Source organism: Acromyrmex echinatior, chromosome 10 (assembly GCF_024713525.1).
Source record: "Acromyrmex echinatior isolate Ae372 chromosome 10, ASM2471352v2, whole genome shotgun sequence".
NCBI lineage: Eukaryota > Metazoa > Arthropoda > Insecta > Hymenoptera > Formicidae > Acromyrmex > Acromyrmex echinatior.
In genome coordinates this window covers 3,034,304-3,053,997 of record NC_141861.1, presented here as the reverse complement: position 1 = coordinate 3,053,997, position 19,694 = coordinate 3,034,304, and the positions used below count along the sequence as shown (strand labels likewise).

At 42.4% G+C, this 19,694-nt stretch overlaps 1 protein-coding gene across 14 annotated transcripts in view; it reads left to right on the top strand.

The window, feature by feature from the left end:
* The window catches only part of dati (zinc finger protein datilografo), an 86,565-nt gene that overhangs the window by 16,149 nt on the left and 50,722 nt on the right, over window positions 1–19,694 (top strand). The gene's annotated exons all lie outside the window — the stretch shown is intronic.

Here is a 19,694-nt window from a genome sequence, read left to right as displayed (position 1 = left end):
GAGAGGCGAGAAGAGTTTGTGGAAGAAAAAGAGAGTGAGAGAGAGAAAAAGAATCAAGAGAGAAACAAAGATAAAATTGAAGGTAGAAATTGCTCATGTGCTAATAAACTCCTCGAGAACATTTATTATAAAATAAAAAGGAAACATAACACTCTTTTTTTCGAAACTGAACGAATAAAAGTAAACTTCTGGAACTTTAATTAAAATAATAAAAGAGCGAGAACTGTTCGGGGCGAGGAAAAGACATGAACGAGAAAAGATGCCACACGTGCGGATCGCGCGTATGTACGAAGAAAAATTATTTCGTTGGCAAAAAGCCAACCCCTTCCTGCGAGTTTCTCGTGGGAATTTCGCCGGAGGTTCGACGAAGGGAGACATTTGAATTACCTACGAGCTGCGAAAAAAACTCACGATGCGGGATAATCTTCGTTTTGTTCGGACGACATAACGAGCTCCGAACACTCTCACAGACCAGAGGAAAAATTATCGGCCCGCGTTAGCCAGTCATCTTGTTACATCGTCGCGGTTGATCAACGGCGGGCAACAATCGGAGCTTGTGCTCGATGCTGCTTAATGTTTCGTTCAGCATGACTCGAGTGGGTTATTTATCTGAACAAGCGATCTATTAAGCATACCGACGCTATATTGTAACGCGCTTTCCCCTTTTTCGGTACGAGCATTCGCTTTTCCGAGTTCATTGACACTGTCGCTGTCTTGCGATTTGCGAAGCGCGGGTGAAACCGAAGAAAAGATAGAAAAGACGAAAGGCGGGAGACGGGATTTAATGAGAAGAAAAGACGCGGTGTGTACGTCGTGGAGAAAGGGAGGACGGAATGAGAAGTTGACGGGGAAAGAAGCAACGAGAGAGAAAGAACTCGAAGATGTGGCAACGGCGCGAATGCAGAATGCACGCTGACATAAAACATACATATATGCAAGATGCAGCGGCCAGCATCCTGCGTTCTCTCTCTGCCAGGCGCGCCACTTGCGGACGGCTCGACCGTGAGCCATGATGTGCAGCACGGCACTCTCGGGGCCTTCGGATTCCACGCGATTTGACTCGGTGTTACTTTTGACTATCCTCTTACGTCCTGGGAACATTGATCCCGCTTGTACGAGATCTTCGCAAGAACGCATCGTTACGCGACCTTCGCCACATGGCGTCACGATATTTCGCACTTCGACCGCACTCCAAAATCGTGTCAATGTTTAATCATTATTCTCATTCATGCTTTTACGAAAACCAATTAATGTTAAATAATGTATATTACGACAGACATTATACAGAATATATGAAAAAAAAAATCAGATATTTTTGCTTGAAATCATAAATAATTATAAATAAAATTTTAAAAAATAACAATGCTATTTTTATGTATTGATAATTTTCTATTCATTTTTAAAAGTCAGACGCTTTTTAACTCATACGCGTTTTATTTGAAATTTTTTACGTGTAACACTTATACATCTTGTATAACTTGGTAAAAAAAAAAAATCGATTATTGCAGCTCTAATCGCGTTGATCTTTCGAGCATTCATCTGTGCATCGAAAACGAGGAGCGAAGAAAGAGATCGAGCGCATCGTGCGGCTGGTGAACCTGACCTCCGACAACGTAGCGGCGTCGGAGGCGTTCGGCATTCTCCCGAAGTCTCGCCGAGTCTCCGTCTCGTTCTGATTTATCTCTCTTTCTCTTCACCGAGTCACGCTTCGGCGTCATTAAAATAAATTAGAGATTATCAAAGACAGTTCGCCGGCTTTCTTTCATCAGCGACTAGCAATGGAGCAAAACCAGCGACCGCAAGACTCTCTTAGCAAAAAAAATATCGCAAAAACGGTGAAATATTAATAACGTAATTTTCCTATAAAATCAAGTTTTACTCCGCTATTAAAATCATCAAAGATATCAAACTCGTCGAGTTTATTCTTAAGAAAATTCTTCGTTCGCGGATGATGCGATGATAAGATAGCTAGAACTCGACCGTTGGTCGCGCGCAGTTTCTCACCGGCGGCGCGTCAGGGTCATCTCCATTGCAGTGTCGAGGATTCAACAATCGGTCGCGTACTCGGTCAAGGTTGCACGGATATCGAGACGTTAATGCTGCGTCGCCCGATCGAGCGACTCGCAAACGCAAACGTGGCTGGCATGCCAACAGTAGCGGCAAGTGTCGTTTTCGCACGAACGATATTTTCGATATTTGCATTCTCGCGCAAAAGTCTACGAAAGCGCCAATTTATTACACTGCTATACGTCGCGGTTTGACGTTAATTAAGATAATTTTCGTTCCGCGACGTCGTCATTTAACTCACCGATCGATTTGCAGTTCGACCTTTCCTGCGCCTCGTAGGCGTTATATGCCCTTTTCTTTTTACGATCATCGCTACAATATTCTACGACTTATCGGGTGACGACTTATCGGCCTCGAGCTCCAGCTGTCGCCGGTAGCTCTCTCTGAAAGCCCCGTTTCTCGCGGCTAGCGTGCTGGCTTCGTGCATGCTGCTCGGGAGTAAGCGCGCAGGAAACGAAAACAAAGAGTCAGAAGGAGAGCGAGGAAGAATGATTTTCCACAGACTGTACCGGTGGTACTGACCACCGACAAGTCTGCTCATATTGTCTTACCTTGCCGGCTTGCCGTAGCCGCGACCGCGATCGGCCGCGTCCGCCCGCCTGCTTCATCGCATCGCGTCGCGTCACGCCGACTGTTAGCATACGTTTGATATGATAAAAAAAAATAACGTGACGCGAGAACGCAAGGTTACTGCCACAAGCGGGGCCGTATGACGCCAGCGGCTGCGAGGACCCCACCAGGCTTCCGCAGCCTCTGTCGAGAGCAGAGATGAAAATGACCATAACAAATAAAACTAAACATTTTCAATTAAAAACTCAGTAAAAAAGCACTTTTTTACTTCGACCCTGAAAGTTTTTTATCTGGATATATATTTTTTGAAGCGTGTGACAATTTTAATGATATATTGTTGTTCCAGAATTCAATTTTTGCATTCATTCAAAAGATTTCTGTGTAAAAATAATTATAAAAGTCAAAATATAATACAATAACCATACTACTGTTAAAGTGCCATATTATCGTTCATAATAGTTTAAACGATATTTTATACTCCAGTTTTAAAAGTTAAGTAAATATTATTATTGCATACTATTGTACGTAATAATATTTTATTAAATTAATACTGTTTTCGTTCGTTGTATATAGCTTGCAATTGAACGCATTCTAAATTTAAATTAGAGGGACAACATTCAACAAACTATTCTTCAACTTATTCTTGAATCGATATTATATTGGGACGTTACCTCAAAAATTTAAAATACGTACAATCACAATCAATATACAACAAAACTGTGTCAATTATGCTAATAAAATATTATCTGTGTTAAACACAGTATAGCTCATCACTTTATTAGCTTTCAAAGTCGGAATAAAAAATAAAATAAGTTCGAATAATTGTAAACAATAATGTATGTTAATCTATCAAACAATAAATATCAAATAATATGAATTCTATATTATTTGTTTAAAAAAAACGGATTTTTATCATAAGAAATTAATTTATTTGATGCTTTTTTCCAAATTAAAAAAAAATCTATTTTTTTCATTTTTATACTTGAGAGCGTCTTTGAGCGTGAAAAAAGAATTTCGTCGCTGAGCATTTTGCGATGGCGGAAACGACGCGCAGCACTGTGAGAAAAAGAAAGAAAAAAAAGACGACGAAGCGATCGAAACGGAATATTACGGAATTGCATTACCGTATGAATGCGAAAGAGCCGCTACCGGTGCGCCGCTACTGCGACGTGGCTTCGATCGAGAATAATAAAAACGGAGCGACTCGCCGCGCCGTGCCGCGCATACCGATCTGTAACGCGTCGCGTCGCGCGTCAGCTGAACGTCGGCTTAATTAATATCGAAGTCCATTTATCGCGGCTCGTTTACTAGCATGCAGCCCAAGCGTCACTTGCAATTCTCGCTGTTCCGTGCGCGCGGAACGCAGCACGATCTCAAGACAGCGAGAGCAAGCGCGAGAAGGGACCGGGATCGTGTAAGGGGTCCGCGGAGAGGAGGACAGAAAACCGGCGCGTAATCTGACACGGTCTTGCACGGATGCAGCCGGTTCTTAAATCCGGTATTATTCGCCCTTTTTCTTACCATACCGAAAGTGCGACGAGTAAACGACAACTCGCGCGAATAGTCGCGCGAACATTGCGCGCCGTTACGCACGTCGCGTCGGATCAGATCCCGCGACACTTATCAGCGTGACCTCCTCTCCTCTCCTCCTCCTCTCCGGAAGAAAAAAAAACTTAATTCTAAAACGAATATTTAATGTTAGCTGCAATTCTGCATAGTTGAAAACTTTGTATTGAACACATTTTACGTGTCCCAAACGGTTCACTCGAATTTCTAAGTTAATTTTATGCAAAATAAATATGTTAGAGAGAAAGTAACACAAATATTATGTAAAAAAATTAACATAAAAAATGTAACACGCAATTTGTATGCAAACTGTGAAAGCATATTTTTCAGTAAAATTGACATTTACGATATGTTAAATTAAAACATTTTAACGTTATTTTATTCAATTATCTTAGTATTTACGTTTTAAAATACATTATTTTTATATTATTTGTCTATTTACTCGTAAATTCTGTTATTTTGACACCAAAAAATGTTGAATATTCAAATAACATAATCATATCGCATTAAATTAATAGTCAGATATGTTAAAAATTCAACACGAAATTTTTCAACAGGAACTTAAGTGGATCGGTTTTAACACCTACAATATGTTTTTTTCTGTAACTTTTATTTTCATTACATCTGTGCGCTATATTTGAATCGCCTACTCAACTCGTCGTTATTAATATATAAATGAAAAAACAGTTTATTAAAGATTTCTTTACATAAGCAGAAAATAGTTCCATCGACGCAAATCGGAATATCGCTGCGCGCTATCGATACAGCGGGTATGACGTACGCGCGATCGTGATGTAACTCGTTGCATTCGACTTGCGGACAGTTGGGCGAAGCCGAAACAATTGCGGCATAAGAATGCAACAGCATCCTACAATACGTACGGCCGAGAGAGCGTCCTCGTTCGTAATTCCGCAGAATGCGGAAATATTGAACGCTGTTGGAAATCCCGCGTGCGGAGCGAACGTGCGTATATGGTATAAGTTCTCACAAGCGTCTCACAATCCTCGCGTGTGCTATGTCGTCGTCGGACGTTCGTTATCGACGACATTCTCACGACGACATGAAGGGAAAGAGGGAACAAATAGTAGAACAAAGATGAGAAATGGAGAAATAGAGAGAGGCTGCAGAATGCGAGGATCATCGCGAAAAGAAACTCGATCCCGGTAGCGAGTATGCTATCTTACGCGATCGTCCGTGGACGAATCAATAACGTAGACGTTTCACGAATCGGGAGAGAAGCGATAGAGATCACGTAAATAATGAGCAATGATTCGATCATTACATTTCGCGATTGCTCTTCCGCTTCCTCGCAGCGTCGCAATGACCGGCAGCGAGCGGCGCGAATCCGCATCGCATCGCCGTCAGCATCGACCGTTGTCCGGAATCGATATACAGCGATTAAAACTAAAATATCCCAGTACGGAGAAAATGTTAAATTACTCTGAGTCGGCCGGGGCGGCGCGGGCGGGCGCGGCGAGGCATAACGCCATCGTTCTAAAAATGAGAATCCATAAATAATGGAAGAATTTGCGCGTGGATTCCCTAATCAGCATACCACCCATCGAGATACCCAGTATATTTGTATGCAAACGTTTGTAAGTGCATGAGGGCCCGACATCGAGGGCGGCAGAGGTAAAGGGAGGGACGATGGAGCGCGGCGAGTCCGCGATCACGGGCGTCGGTGTACGCGAGGCAGTGTATACATATTTATACGCGTGTGTGAAGCACGAGCGTGTGCACATTGCGTACGCATGCGCGGACCGTGTGCATGCGTGCATGCGTGCGTGAATGCGTGTACGTACGATGACTCAGAAAGTTGACAAGTCTATGCGACGACCGAGACGAGATCGAAATAAGAGAGCGAAATCAAGTCGGGCTTTTCAATTCAATATTCAAGTCAAACAAATTTTTCTGATGAGCTTAAGGTCGATTTTTCTTTCATAGAAATATTCAGAATAAAATTCAATTTACGAGAATAAAAAATTATTGCTACATCTTTTTCTTATTCAAATATTCTTTCTCTAATTGTGGAATAGTCTAAATAATCTATTTCGCAAATAGATCGTGCGTAAATGTGCGACGGATGGTCTATGCGCAGAATATGTAAATCCGCCTTATAAGTAATCTCCGTAGATAAACGATAAAACGCAACCGCAGCTTTCCATTATATGAGTAATCAGATTGCGCATAAAGTTTAAGTGTCTCACGAGTAGACTATCCGTAGACATCGTCGGTGGCGCAGATTCTTCCCCTCTGTCATCGCCTTGTGATTTTCTCTGATCGTTACTGGCGGAGATCAATGGCGGTCGAGAAAGTATAAACCATAGTTATTACCTTACGAAACGAATCGGTCACAGAATCCCTGAGTGACATGCGTGCGCGATTGCGTCACACGAATTAATTAATTAATTTTCGATTGCAGTGACAAATGCAGCGCAGTTAATCGTTAGCGCAGTTATTAATGAAACAGAAAAAAAATCCCTTGATTTTTCCTTATTTTCTCGATCATTTTTAGTCAGAAAAAATTTGTCTGACTAAAGCCAAAAACAATAAATGAACACCAAATACAATAAAAACAAAAATGTAAAAAATTTGTTATTAATTATAATAAAAAATAAATGGAAAATGACAAAATAAAATAAAACTTTTATAGTATTTTGTAAAACATTTTTTAAATGAATAATTTCAATTTTGCTTTTAAAAGAGCATTTATATCTTTTCATCTATTTCTTCGATCTTGAATTCTGCCAGACATAAATAATTTTTAATTTTTTCATTTTTAATTCCTTCATCTTATCAAATAATACTTTTTCTCAAGATTTTCTTTATCCATTATTAAAACTTTTCTGCTGTTGTTAATGAAACAGAAAAAATTCCCTGACTTTTCTCGATTTTCTCTCACCATTAACAACTCTGTTTTATTCTTACGACATAATTTTGTTACATTTGTCCCGCAATACTTTAGCGAAAGCCAGATCGAAATCCTACCGACCGGATCGCGAGCGAGTTACATCATCGCCGATAGCGAATGCATGAAACTCGCGGGTGTGAGTGCAAAATTCGACCGGGAATTGCGAGATTTATTTTTTCCGGAGCTTCAGGAGACGGGAGGCTGGAGAACTATGATAAACAAATGAAACTTGGCAACACGGCTGTCGACGACTGCAGCAGTCAAGGCCTGCCAGACTTTTATTTTCTCTCTCTCTCTCTCTCTCTCTCTCTCTTTCTCTCTCTCTCTCTCTCTCCTCATCTTCTTTCCCCGCTTCTTTCTTTCTCTTGCTCAGTCTTTCTTCTTTACCCCGCGCGTCCCTGTTCGCGCCTTCTTGTTCATTGCCTCCCACCCCACCACGGCTGGAGGGAACGCGAAGGCGGCGATATGGTGGAGGCGGCGGCGGTGGAGGAAGAAGAGGTTCACACAGAGACTCTTATTTGCTTCTTTCGTTATTCCCCTTATTTTCCTCCCTTCTCCTACCGTGAACGACCGCCGCTGCCTTCTTTCGCCATTCTCTTTCTTCTTCGGCTATATTACTTCCTTTCTTCTCCCACTTCTTTCTCTTTTTCTCTCACGCTTCTCGTATGCATCCCCTCGCCCGACTTGCAACTCCGCCGGCCTTTCAGCCCCTCGAACAGCAGTTTATTTTTATTGCGATGTTCTGCCCCTCCCCCGCCTATCCCTTATCCGCTCCTTTCCCCGCATCCCCGACCTCGACCGACGCTCGTGTTCGAGTTCTTTTTATCCACGTTACTCCCGCGCATTCTTTCTTCTTTTTTTTTCTTTTTTTCTTTCTTTCTTTCTTTCTTTCTTTCTTTCTTTCTTTCTTTCTTTCTTTCTTTCTTTCCTTCCGCGCCGCTCGCATTGCCCGTGGTCAGTAATTTCGCGAAGGGGTGGCGATGAGAATGCGCGCCTCGGCCTTCGCGCGGTGGCGTCTTCTTTTTGTCGCCTTCCTCCACCCTCCGCCTCGTTTCCTACTCCATCCACTTTCGTTCTTTTCTCGCTTCTTTTTTTCCCGTCCCGCGCCGTTCTTATTTCTCGTATACGCGCGCTGCGGTCGCGAGATAGGGAAAAATATTGACTGCGAACCACGCGCGGTCGAGCGCTCTCATTGCCGCGATATACCGGGATATTTGCGGAGTTAATGGCCCGCTCCTTATCCGCGCGACGATCGCACGATCGGCCGGCGATACCGCGGCGATACTGCGATACACATTAACGCGCGATCGAACAAACACTGTAAACCGCTCTTTAATTTAAAACGCGAGCGCGGCCCAACTGCGGCCGCGCGTTATTTCGACATACGCGATAATATCCGTGCAGTACCATGCGACGTTGTTCGCATGATAAATCTCGTCCGCGATCGCACGCGAAAAGGAGTATCAATAATTCAATTATTTAACACACCTAATAGTCGTGAGACATTAGCGGCTTAATCTAAGGGGATATTAGCAACGCAAAATAATTCTCGATTGGCGAGTCCGCTCGGATCAACTTGCCCAGACCGAAGTCACCGCTTAACCGGTCTTATTACTGACAGTGCATTAATGGGCTTAATTGATATGTCTCGATCTACGCTTAATCTTTCTCTGTTTTTAAGCGTATTTACGTATGAAAAGCGACAGAAATGCAAAAAAGACCGCATGAAATCACAGCTTATTTTTACGATGTGTTAAAAACATCGTCAACTTGAACAAACTTCCAATACGATATCTCGATCGTCTTGTATTACTCGATATCTCCCGATACACTTTCTCTACATAGCTATTCTATTATATTATACACTACGCCACACGCTACGCAGCTAACTTATGGTCGTTGCACTTCTCTCTCTCTCTCTCTCTCTCTCTCTCTCTCTCTCTCTCTCTCTCTCTCTCTCTCTGTGTTTTCCGTGTTTTTCTCGTCGCAGTGCCATTTAATAATTTAATCATTACTTTATATTTACGTCGTTGATCATTAATATTCTGATTAGAAAATAGCTACTACTTTTGCATACACATGAACGAATAAAAAAAATATAAATAGATATGTTAAAAAATGCGTGATTCAAAATTTATACGCAGATCTATAATATCTTTTAATATTTATCGAGAAATAAAATATTGAAAGATAATGACGAAGTAAAACTTGAATAATGCAGTGCAAACTGAAATTTTGAAACAGATACTGAAATATAAATTGGAAATAAATATAATATAACGAAAGAATATTTTTTTCACAAAATGTCCGAACATATGTTAGCAGGATATATTTAAAGTATAACATGGTCGTCTCATGATATCCCGATTTTTTTTAATATTCACGTAGATAGTCAGCTTTTATCAAATTTTTTTATCCGTTTCGTTAAGTCGACCTTCATCCAGCAGAGAACGGAGATCTCGCCGATGCGGATAATCCGATTGAAAGTTTCGGCCCAGGAACAACTTTCGGGACTTTTGCAATCCCTCTCGCGTCCATCTCTCGAAAAGAAGAGAAAAAAAAAGAGCAGAGAACCGGAGAAAGAGACACGGTCATGTCACGTGTTCTCTTCTTCCGGCCCCATTGAGAATTCTCACGAACATGCATACGCACGAGCATGTGGTGAGTGTCTTATCGCGACGCGTCACTGATAAAGCAGCCATGATGGATAGGCGAAGAGTCTCCATCACAGACTCCGCCCTGTTTTTTTCTCTCTCCTTCTCTAGGCGGACGCGCTTTTAGCACGCACTTTTTTACGCCGTTAACCTTCGCGACTCCACGCCCAAAATAAATCGTCGAAGACAGGGAAGAGCATGGCGAGCGCGCGGCGAGAGATAACCAATGGAAATCGAACTTTCAATCCGTTCGATCGAATCTCGAATGTGAATTGTCACCTAAATATGATTATTGAATATTATAATACACAATGTTAGATATAAATAACTAATAGGATTTAGTGATATAATTCATTGAATTAATTAAATTCTTTAATGTTTAAGTCAAGAGGAAATTTGTGCTATTTGAATTCAACTGTGGAATACTATAATTTATAACAATGGAAAATCGAGCGTTATACTTATAACTGTAACGAATAACTCTTATAACAGAATTATAATTTATAAAGATGGATGAGAGAACCGTCGAAACTTCTATTAACGAATTACGAAGACGATTCACGTGGTTTTGCGAAATTGATCGAGAGCGCTCTTCACTATCCTCGTGCATTTTTATCCCAATATCGACCAGTACGTTATCTCCGTACATTTCATTAGATATATACATCATGCACGAGCGGCGGAATGATTGGTAAGGTGCCAGAAATTGAATGGCTCACTTTATCGTGGAGCTTATCCGATAGCCCGAAAAGCTGGTGGCATGTAGTCCTTAAATTAGTCCAAAATTATTCGGCGCGATTCGCAATTAATTAAAGCTTAATATCAGACTTTCCACTCGGAAATTAGCCGTAATCGGATAATCAATATCTGTATTAATATATATTACTATATAATGAAATATTATAATATATGTAAGAGCGAAAAAGAGGGAGGCAGAGGGAAAGAGAGAGAGAGAGAGAGAGAGAGAGAGAGTCACACTCCTCCCCTTCCACCACGAAACCATCCCATCGAATCTGCAAAGGTCGATGTTTCCGCGGCAAAACGCAACTCGAATTATCCCTATCCCCTTGCACGTTATCCGACGGTAATTTCCGCGTCCCCTAATCCCTAAGCCGCGTCGCGTACCGATCGCAGCGTGGATGATGATGCGTCACCCTCTGAATCCGACTTCCTCGTCGTACGAATTCCTGTCGAGATGAGAGATGCGTAGACGGGAGAGGCGGCAGAGCAAAAGGGATGGACAGATGACTTAACGGAGGAGGATCATTATCGTTCGCAATGATACAAAGAAAAATGCATGGGCGACGAGTGGAAAAATCCATCGGGTCGAGGATGACACCTCGATCAGCGCACACACTTCCTGAACCGGCCGGATCGCCCCCCCCCTCCCTCCCCCTCTCTCTCGCTTCACCGTTCGCCCGTCGCGCGCGTGAATGTATGCGCCTTTCTCTCTCATTCGCCTCTCTCTAGTCGCGCGCCCGTGAGCGAGCAGAGGGTGGAGGAAGAGAAGTAACGGCGGCGGTGGAGTAGAAGCGGGCACGAGGACAAGACGGCCAGGAGAGGCAAGGAGGCGAGCAGAAGGACGCGTATGACTAGAAGTCGCAACGGCAGGCAGGGGGCAGAGCAGGGGGCCAGTTAGCGAAGGGGGGTTGCGTGAAAGAGGAGAGCTCGCGTAAAGAGCGGCGTGAAGCTGTACGGGCGCGATTGGTCGTTTCCGCCGTGTCGCACGTACCGATTGGCGGGATTTCCCCCTCTCCCCTACCCTGGAATATATCATGTTATTTCAATCGATATCTCTTCGAGTAGCCAGTGGATGAATTTTTCGTTCACCACGGCCGCCTTATCAGCGCGCCTTTCCATCGCGCGCGCTGACGCCGCTTTTTTTCTCAACCGTCCCCCGTTTAGCGCACGCACGTACGGACGGCGGACGGAGACCAAGAAATCGCCGTGTCCCCCCCTTTGGGCCGGTTTAGTTTGCGAGAGACGCCACACGCTCGCGTACAGCGCTACGTCCGCGCTTTTGCATCCGGTCTACCCGCGCGAGAGTCTACCCCCGGTGTATATAAAAAAACTCTTCCCGGATGGGAAAAAGTGATAGTTTCTTGACAGACGTTGTGGTTCATCTCGTGGAAGTCGTCGGACACTTCTCGTCGCGCGGGTCCCCGGTATCCTGATCGCGCGGACCGTCCAGCCGCCGTCGTCGCACGGCCGCGCGCGCCCACAGTTACCCGATCGCAACGAGCGTGGTGAACGAAAGTAGTACGATACCGCGTGCTGACTCGAGACGAGATTGTTGAAATCAGAAGAAACTCGCAACAACTGTTCACGTTAGACATTACAGAACGACGAGAGAATCTGCTTGATTCATCGCAAACATTCGTGATTCGATAAATTATTGGAAACAAAGACTTTCATTAATTCTAAAGAAAAAAGGGAAAAAATGAGATAAAAGTGCGGAGAGAATTAACGAAGAAATCCTCTTCTCGATCGCTTCCTCTCTCGCAACGATAGCTTTCGGCGCCAAGGACTTTGTTCGCGAGTGCAAGGCCGTGGCACGTGCTTACGCAACGATCACAGCGGTACCATTGCGCAAAGGATGATCGGTCGAACGCCGGGTCGATCAGGGTAAGGTCCATTCGCCGACGAGCGTGTCGCGACGGGCCTATCGTTGCCGTGTCCCTCATCAAAGGGAATCGTAACGAGAGTTAATGAAGAGGTCTGATGATCATCGGGCTTTACAACAGTCTGCCATTTGCACAACATTCATGGAACATACGAACATTAATTGGCCGATTGGGAAAGTAAAACGACAAACGATATCTTTCACATGCCCTGTTGTAAAACAAAGAGAAAGAAATCATGGGGTTCCGTAAACGCATGCGAAGGCAGCCGCTATCATTCCCTCATGCGGCGATTTCTCCATACTCGATTACGTAAGGCCCCGTCGAGAATCGGAGAAGCCCCACGTTGAGACGTGAAACGCGCACAATGAAGAACCGCCGTTTGGGAAAAAGATTGGCGGGTGAGATTGATCGGAACAATGGCGATCGAAGAATCAGTCCGCACGGACCGCGTACGCGGAGGGCAAATATTACGCTCGCGTAATGGTCAAAAGTCTGTGTTCAGCTAGTCAGGGACCAAACGCCGTAGATTCTACTACGGTCATCGGCTGGACCGAGATCCATTCTAGTCATATACCACCCTCTAGAAAGCTATTCTTTGAACTTTACAACAATAGCGATCCGCGGGTGAATTCGTATATGTTTCTTTCATCGCGAACACACGAACTTCAAAGTCACGTGTTACAAGTGGCGACAATACCTTCGTGTCTACACACAAAGTGATATTCTCATATGCTGGAATAGTTCGGGACGTGACTTTATAAATTCCATATCGAGTGATCGAAGGGCGCGTGAGCGCTCGCGATCATGCTGGCAGTGCCGGGGCCTTTTGTGTTGTCACGCATGGATCGGGGTGGGTGGGACTCTTCAGGTTGCGTGCTCGAGATTCTTCCCTGAAGATGTATGGCACCAATGAAAGCCACGGGCCGAACCACGGGCCTTGGACACCGCCCCCCGCGCCCCAACCGCTCCCGCCGCAAGCCCAGCATCAAAACCATCCCCGACCTCACCCCCACAACCATCCGCCAAGCCACCCGCCGTACGTACCACCAACGTATCAGCATCCTCATCACCACTTGCCGCCTCAGGTAATTATTGATGGATATATTCTACGGCTAGTTTGAGGCCGAGGATCGAAAATTCACGCTAGGAGAGAACGGTGACCACATGGCGCTAGAAGAGAGTTTATCCTCGAGGGTGTTTGCCACGCGTACTAAATAGTTATAGACACACGACTCTATAATGAATGTAAGGAACATAAAGCCTGGAAAATGTCTGAATCTCTAATCTATCTAATCATTAGAACTAAAACGTGCTTCTTAAATTTCTGTTTGACATCTTTAACAGATTTTTTTTTCGTAATAATAATAATTAATAATAATAATACAATAACAGAAATAATATTGAAAAATAATATCAGGATAAAAAAGAAAATCGCGGATAAATCAATTGAAGAAATCAACATCTTGTTCATGAATTGAAAGAGGAGGAATTTATTTGAAGGGAAAGACTTATATACACGATAAGTAGTTTCATAGTATACATATGTATAACCATCCCTAGATGTACTTTACTCGTTAATCCGATGATTAATCTAAGTGGAGATTGCTACCTGATGACCGCTTATTAAATTATCTACGTGATTCGAATTATGGTTATACCGCATGAGTGTCTTTACTCGCCGTTAAACGGAGGGTGTCCGTCAGACAATCGTCGTGCGATCGAAACGCAAACCCGTTTCGTACCTAGTCACTGCTGTACAATCTTCGATCGTTTAGATCTCTCGCCTTTAAGGTGTCACATGTTACGCTAAAATCAGTGACACACGACGAGCGTTCAAATATTTCCGAAAAATATCGACGTGACAGGAGCGGCCAAAAATGCTTGTTAATAATTAACACTTTCGAGAAATGGCGTTAAAAATGACCGTTGCATATTTGATCATTCTCATGGAAGTTGGCACAGCTCGCGTCGGAAAACTTTCGGATTGAAATTGTTTTTTCCTATTCACAAAAGTAGACGTCACTCTTGCTGTCGCGCCGTTGTCCTCGATTAGTTTCCCAGATGGAAATGGCGACCCTATATATCCGTTTTATCATCGAGTCATATAAATCGAGTCGAATATAGCGTTACCAACAACGTCGAGACAAGACCGCAAGGCCAGTCGATCATTGATAGACTTTCGCTCGATCGCCGATATTCGCCTGGCGCGATCCTGCACTCTTGACATTGGATTTCGTCGGCTATCTGCCGACGCACATTAATACGATCGATAACCCACTATCGCGCGATCTCGCGGTCTAACCGTTTCTTTTCTTTTTTTTTTCACCAGCACCCACAGCCGCAGGATAACGACTACCTTCGGTATTCTTAATTTCGACGTGCCGCGTCGTGTTATTTGATCCTATCCGCCGACGAAACAGGAAGCCCGATTTTGCCTATCATATGCAGAAGGAAATAAAAAGAGAAACACACCTTGGTGCTCGTATAAAAATTTTATTTTTTTTTGTCTAAGTATTGAATCAATACATTTATCAAAACCAAAACATTTTTTTCTCTACTTTTTTAAAATAAAATATTGTAAAATCTCATATTTATGACTTTTACCAATTGTGACATTTTATTTTTAGAAATTATCGATTAATTATTGAAAAATTAATCGAATAATAGACAATGTTAATTATCCATCGATTAAACGATTGAACGTATTGTACTTAGATGAAGAACTATAGTCTCAATGAGATATAATAGATATATGAGTAGAGATTGAAGGATCTCTCTATATTCGACTCTAAAATTAGACAGATGCAAGAAGTAGGGAGGTACCGAGACAGGACAGACCGCAGAAATCGGTTCCGCGGAAATCAAATCGCCAGGTCTTCCTTTCCTTTTTAAGCAGCTGATCGGCAAACGATTGTCCGTACCGACCGGAAACGGACAACATACCTCGGAGGATCAACGTGCAACGATTCAGGCGGATTAAAGCTGACAATTACAGGGAGCTGGTAAGAGGGAGGGTGGTGGTACTCCCCTTTTCCTTTATATTACAACAGTACACACTATCCGCGGCGGTAGTTTAGATAGATAGGTGGGTAGGTAGGTTCGCGAATGAGTCAGGTCATGCTAGGTTAGATTGGACGTTGTCTCCATACACGTATGCACTCACGTATGCGCATACTATACCCACACACATATACCTACGTGCATACATGACAACGACATACCATATGTGAGCCGCTGCTGCACGGCCAGCGTGCGCGTGGGTGGACGCAGGACATTGCGTGTGCGTGTACATGTACGTGTATACACGCGTGGAGAGAAGGCATATGGTCAGCAGGTGAGACCTTCGCTTTGTATTCCAAGTGTATAAAGTAGCCCACTTCGAGTGGCCCGACGTTACTCACGAACGTAACTCATGATAAAGGGGGAAAGAGAAAGAAGAAAAAAAAGAAAGGGTTGCACGCCGCCTCTTCTCCTGAAATGCTAACGATCCCTTCGAGCATCAGCATCAGAAGGAAACCTGCCGGCGTGAGGTACAAACCCATCCGTCGCGATTCGAATAGCAGAAAAACGAGGTCGTGCATTTTTCATGCGAGAATCCCGCGGCGAGTCACCTTGGCGCAACTATATCAAAGATGACTCGTCAAAATAAAATAGAAGATACAGATACGAAATAAGATGCGAAACAGTCTCTTATCACGCGTTAATAAATCACATAGATTGAAAATAGTCACGATCTTTCTTTGTCAGATTTCGCTGCATTAGGGAAAGAACGCGGATAAGGTTTAATAAGTAATCCGAGAGTTAATAAAAAATGGTAGATGGGAGGGAGACAGGCACAAAAATATGAATATCGCAAAGGGTAAAAGCGGAGAACGGGCGGAAAGAGTAGAATCAGAACGAGATGCTTCTAAGGAAATACAGTGGGTGTCATTTGATATATTTTTCCATTATTAAGGACATTAAGCCGGCGGCCCGCGGGCCAACTCTCTTCTTTCCGTTTTCTTCTTCCTCTTTCCATTTCTCTTTGCGGGCCCCGACGCAACCGCGACTTCTTTCTTTCTCTCTTCCTCTTTTTTTCCCGCGGTTGGCGACGGTAATAAATCAGAAAAAAAGATTCAAACCGCCAGTATGGTCGGGCGTCGGGACGCAATTTTCCGTCTGCCAGGAGATAAAAATTTGATTAATGATCGCGTAGTTTTGAAATTTAAGAAAGGCACGGAATCCTCGCCGAACTCTGACGAAAAATTCCCACTGAGAATAATAATCGACATTGTTCGTATCGATGCTGTCAAAATCTTATGATTGTTTTATTACTTTCGAGAACCAATAAAAAATAATAGCTGTTCTACAGTTTTTTATAATTTAATTTATGATAATGCATTTGAAATTAAAGAATCATCGAAACATTCACAATGTATACGTTTTATTCCTATGAATCACTATGCAATCTAAACGTGAATACACGAGTGAAAAAACACGATAATTATCTATATACAAAGTATTCTTGCGACATTAATCGAGTCTTGCAGGATCGCAGCTTTGTTTGTACTCTCTAAGTTTGTTTCTATTATTGATTTCACAAATCTTTCTATACTTCTCAACAATAACATACATATTGACAATTCGTGCGATCAGCTGAGAGGGTAATGACCCAAAATTCATCGGATTTAAACGACTTTTGCTTAAAGTATTTTCGTGAACAGCAGTCCTTGATTCGTTAAAAAACAATAATCATTATATCTCTCTCGACATTAAACTTAGTGTAAATAAAGCACTGATTTGATATACACATCAGAAATAAAATTATTTAATCATAAAAATATTTGAAAATTTCAAATTTCTAAAATCTCATAAACACAAAGGTAAAGAGTCGTTTAATCGGCGAAATGTCTTATATTCGATGTTTAAAGAAAAATCTCGACGGGACACTTGAGACAGTCGTTAAAAATTCGCGACGCGACTTTGCCTCGGCATCAAACCGTTTTTTCACGAACCCTTCTGTCCCGGTTAATCATCGTGAAAGTCCGTTTACGAGGGGCAAGGAATTCGAAAGGGAAAACCCATGTTAGCAAGCAAATTACACCTTAAAAATATCGAACATAAGCTGATTGAGATTACACAATCTGCATATACAAAAATATATACTAGAATAATAGATACAACTCTATTTTTACATAAATTAAAGAAATTATATTAATGTGTATTTATCTCTAATATATATTTAATATATTATTTTTAATTTACATTTTTAACATTACTTTTCTTCATATAAATTAAAATAGATATTAATACGTATATTATCTTTACCATATATTCAATTGATTTTGTTATAATATATTCAATGTATTATTTCCGTAGATGTCAATAATTTTTTAATATCTCTCATATATTACAAAATCGACGCAAACGCGTCCCAATGCTCGTATCAGCGTACCTAGTAGTACATCGATTAAACGAACGCCTCAGCGTTCACATTCCCCCTCTTCCCCTTGAGTACCGCAAAACAGGAGCAATTTCATTCAAATCGGTGACGAACAACAGCCGGCCGACCGTGTCCGGGCGAAGGTAGAAAAAGGCAAGGAAAAAGGCGCGGAATAAAATCGCGTCGGGCAGCCTCTCCCTCTCCCACGAGGATTAAAGAGTCCAGGGATGCCCAGCGAGCTCCGAGATCTCTCCTCGTCACTCCGTCAAGTATCCACAGTTACATCGAACAGTGAACGAGGGGAAAGGGTTGAACTCACGGAAACTTGAGAACCCCCGGTGACAATTTCAATTCTCTCTTCGCCCTGCCCGGCCTCTTCCCCTCTCGCTCTCATGAAGCCTGGTGCTCTCTTCTCGTCGCGAAAGGGGTGACCTAAGATTCTTAAAACTTCTCACGAGATTTTTCGATTTTAATTACAGTTTTAACATATTTTAATAAAATCCTCCACCGTCTTCGCGAGTCCATCCGTCCATCTTTGCCTTTCTTTCTCCTCGCTACCTTCTTTAATTCCACCAAGTTTTCGGCCCTTCTACTACCTCATACCTAAACGAATCCTACTCGTCCGACTACTCTTGCTGCGGACTGTACGGCCTTAACGTTAACCCTTTCGTTCGTTCACCTACACCCACACCCGCAATACTGGCGCAACACCTGTTCCCGAACGAGGAGAACCCAAAATTGAACGTTCCTGCGCCGACTACGCAGCCCGATCTGCCGTTCTATCAGTTTCGGTTCTTCCTTACCACGCTCAGGAAGACTCAGAGTAGTGATTGAATCGTTCTCGTATGTACCGTCGCGTGATTCTTCATATTTGCGAATTTTTCAAATTCTTTTCTCAAGATTCTCGCTGTCGAGATCGATGAAAGCAAAGCGGATAATAAACCGTAAGCATCTAAACAACGAAATAATCATCTACATAAAATTGACAGAATGTTTAAAAACACATAATGGATTGAATGTAAACGGACTACAAATGTACTAAACTATATATTGCAGAGATCGTAAAATTACATGTTCAATCGTGTTGCGTTCATGTAAAACACATGCGCGCGCGCTATAACGATAAATCTAAATCAGGCTGAGAAGGAGCTAGGTTACAAATTTCGTCGAGTTCCAAGTTCTCACGGTGGTTTCAGAATTGGAGCTTATATAGTATCGGTCAGTAGGTCAAGTTGCACCGCACCTTCGTTCCGCGATTATAAACGTTGGCTCTCGGTCTTGCAGTACCATGACCTTGGTAACTTCTAATCGCCAAGTTCAACTACCACTACAACTCGGATTAGACGATATATAACACCGTAATACAATATTTCGCGCGTCTCCTCGATGTTATAATTTCGCCTTAATATATCTATAAAAATTACCGCAAACAAAGAGATACGAGGATCAATCGAACCGCACATGTTAAAATCTGTGCCGAAACTGTAAAAAAGAATAATATCTTAGAACATTTTTACTGTTAACAAGAATTGCAAAAGTATGTGTGTGTTTCTTCCCTACTGTTTTTATTTAAAATATAAATGACATTAAATATACATTGTTTAATCTATAGAGTCAAATTTAATCTAATTTAAATCGCCACTGCTTCTACTCAATAAATCGTATTTTTTTACTAAAACAATGGATAAATTTGACACTATAGATTACATACAGTGTCAAATTAACACTACAAGGTGTCAAATTTATCCATTGTTTTAAAAAATAACAATATATTGAATAGAAGCAATGGCAACTAAAATTAGATTAAATTTGACACTATAGATTTAACAGTATATTATTTCATTGAACTTATTGTCATTTAAATGATTTTTCTATATAAA